Source organism: Hemibagrus wyckioides, linkage group LG03, assembly GCF_019097595.1.
Source record: "Hemibagrus wyckioides isolate EC202008001 linkage group LG03, SWU_Hwy_1.0, whole genome shotgun sequence".
Classification (NCBI taxonomy): domain Eukaryota; kingdom Metazoa; phylum Chordata; class Actinopteri; order Siluriformes; family Bagridae; genus Hemibagrus; species Hemibagrus wyckioides.
The window spans coordinates 1,891,731-1,895,145 of record NC_080712.1 but is presented as its reverse complement, the minus strand read 5'-3'; positions in this window follow the sequence as shown (position 1 = coordinate 1,895,145).

The following is a 3,415-nucleotide window of genomic DNA, read 5'->3' as shown; positions in this document are numbered from 1 at the left end:
TGTTTGTATAAATAAGAGTATAAAGCTGTGTAGTGGAGGACGTTTATCACATGCTCTGATCCTCATTATCTAATGGAGAAAGAGACGAATAATAAACACCTGTCTGTCTGTCTCTTTCTGTCCATCTCTGATCTCTCCAACCATCTCTCATCTCTCTGTCCATCTCTCAACTCTCCATCCATCTCTCTTCTCTCCATCCATCTCTCATCTCCCCCTCCATCTCTCATCTCTCCCTCCATCTCTCTTCTCTCCATCCATCTCTCTCATCTCCCCCTCCATCTCTCTCATCTCCCCCTCCATCTCTCATCTCTCAACTCTCCATCCATCTCTCCATCCATCTCTCCATCCATCTCATCTCTGTCCATCTCTAATCTCTCCATCTATCTCTCATCTCCCTGCCTGGCTTTCATCTCTCCACCCAGCTCTTATCTCTCCATCCATCTCTCATCGCTCCGGCTATCTCTCATCTCTCCGGCTATCTCTCATCTCTCCGGCTATCTCTCAACTCTCTGTCCATCTCTCATCTCTCCGGCTATCTCTCAACTCTCTGTCCATCTCTCATCTCTCCGGCTATCTCTCAACTCTCTGTCCATCTCTCATCTCTCTGGCTATCTCTCAACTCCCCGTCCATCTGTCATCTCTCTGTCCATCTCTTACCTCTCTGTCCATCTCTCATCTGGCCATGTTTTTGTTGTGTGTAGCACCTCTGGTCCAGGAGGAACGTTGTTTCAGGTCACTGTGTACTGAATCAGCTATATATGGTTGAAGTGACAAAGCTTCTTTGACTTTGACATGAATTCATGATTCTCACATCATATTAAATCTACACTGTTCATTAATGTGTGATTAGTCCACACCTTAAACTCATATTTCAGTCAGTATTAGTTGTGGGATAAGTTCAGGAGTGTTCCTGTTCTGTTAGTGTGAAGGTTTTCCACATGAACACTAAGATTACAACAAGGTTGATGTTCAAGTTCATCTGCTCACAGCCTCCTGAGTATACCCATCTATGTAAATAAATACAATATTAAACTCTCCTGTGGGATTTCTTTGGTTTCTCTGGTGGGATCTCAGTCCTGATTCACACCTGGCTGTTTTCTTAAACTGTGACGTTTCCTTCAAACTTTCCTTCAGACGCAGGAGCATGAGGACGTGAAGGATGAGTGTTAGAACATTTCTGAGGAACTAAAGATGAACATTATTACTGAGGAACATTAACATGAATTAAACACAGTGACGTGTACAGGGTTGTGTGTGTGTGTGTGAGACTCTGATGTGGGTCCTGCAGTTTGTGTGTGTGTGTGTGTGTGAGCTCATCAGAAAGAGAAAGAGACAATATAAGTCTTTGAACTGGGTGTGGTTATAGTGTGTGTGTGTAACTGGGTGTGGTTAGTGTGTGTGTGTCTGGGGTGTGTGGGACATGGCTCACTGACAGTGTGTACAGTTGGTATTTCAGCACCTGGGCGGGATCAGGACATGATTGATAGCTGAAAGCTGAGCAGTTGCTTACACACACACGCCCTCATCAATCAAACATTCATCTCCCATGACGGAGGAGGTGTATTTATACACCGAGTAACAACTAAAAATAAAAAATAATAATTTACAAATAATTAATGGTAATTATCAGGAATATCTCCATCAGGAAGTGAGGTCATGGGAAAGGTTTGAAGGAACACTGATTTATTTCCCTGGTTTAAAGCTAAAAGCTGCAGAGTGGTGTTTAAGTGAGGAACCTGAGCTGAGCTCTAATCTCCTGACGAGTGATGGAACTCCATTACAAGTCTTCATTCCAAACAGTATGAGTGTGCATGGGCTTGTGTGTTTGTGTGTGTGCGTGTGTTTGTGTGTGCGTGTGTGTGTGTGTGTGTTTGTGTGTGCGTGTGTGTGCGTGTGTGTGTGTGTTTGTGTGTGCGTGTGTTTGTGTGTGCGTGTGTGTGCGTGTGTGTGTGTGTGTGTGTGTGTTTGTGTGCGTGTGCGTGTGTGTGTTTGTGTGTTTGTGTGTGCGTGTGTGTGTTTGTGTGTGCGTGTGTGTGTTTGTGTGTGCATGTGTGCGTGCGCGTTTGTGTGTGCGTGTGTGTGTTTGTGTGTGCGTGTGTGTGCGTGTGTTTGTGTGTGCGTGTGTGTGTGTGTTTGTGTGTGCGTGTGTTTGTGTGTGCGTGTGTGTGCGTGTGTGTGTGTTTGTGTGTGCGTGTGTGTGCGTGTGCGTGTGCGCGTTTGTGTGTGCGTGTGTGTGTGCACGTGTGTGTTTGTCAGTGTGTTGCAGAGCAACAGATTCTTCTCTTACAACAGGCTCTTTCAGGCCGATGACTGATTCCTGCATGAAGATGTAATAAGACAGTAATTACAGTAGCATCTATGCACTTCCTGTGTTATTAGTGCAGCATTAGAGCATTATTAACACATTAGCTGTAACGTTACTGTCATGTGGAGTTAATAACAACTCACTGACTCCACAGTTACACTGCATTCCGTCACATTAATAAACTGCTGTCAGAGTCACTGATAGAGAAGAGTAATAAACACCTGACCAGTGAGAGGTGTGTGTGTGTGTGTGTGTGTGTGTGTGTGGTGTTACCACCCCCTGCTGGCTGACACACATCACTACAATTCTTCTTAATCCTACATGTGCTCTTCTTCACCTGTTACAGGAAGTTCCTGGAGTGTATGCAGCAGATGGACACCAGCTCAGGTGTGAATTTCTGCTGATTCCACAGAGATCCGTCTGAGTGCAGGTCTTTGGTTGCTATTCCATGTATGATCCCTGGATTTTCCCAGTTCTCCTGATGGTTCCATGCTCAGTTGTTCATTCCTGTCCGGATTTCCCTCTGGATCTAGAACATTTCTACTCTTTGGATTGTCCATTTTTACCTTTGAGAGTTCTGGATTTTTCAGTAACCATGGATCCAGCAGATGTGTGAGACTTCAGTTTAGCCCTTGCTTCATGAGGACCCCTCCGGTTTCTCTCAACATTTACACCAGATCTACACCACTATCAACAAGATCCTCCAACTGTCAGGAAGGAGTGCCACAGCCCTGCTCCCTGACCCCTGATGTGTCTCGCTCAACCAGACTCACTGCTTCAAACATCAACTGACTTCAAGGAGAAGACCTTGATGTTTTTGCTTATCCTGTCTCAGGAGTGTGTGCAGATTTAGCAGTAACTTCTTACACACTTGCAGCAGAAAGTGGATGGAGTTAAACCTGGTTTCCAAAAGATCTCAAAGATGACCTGGAGACTGAACTCACAGGAGGTGAAGTGAACAGAAAGGACCATTCAGAAGACTCCAGGAGCACTTCACAAACATTTCCCATCCAGATCCTTCACTTCCATCTGAGGTTCAGGTGTCTTGGTCACCCTGATAAACTCCACACACTGAGTGACCATGCTGAGCAGAACCATGAGGTCAGGAAG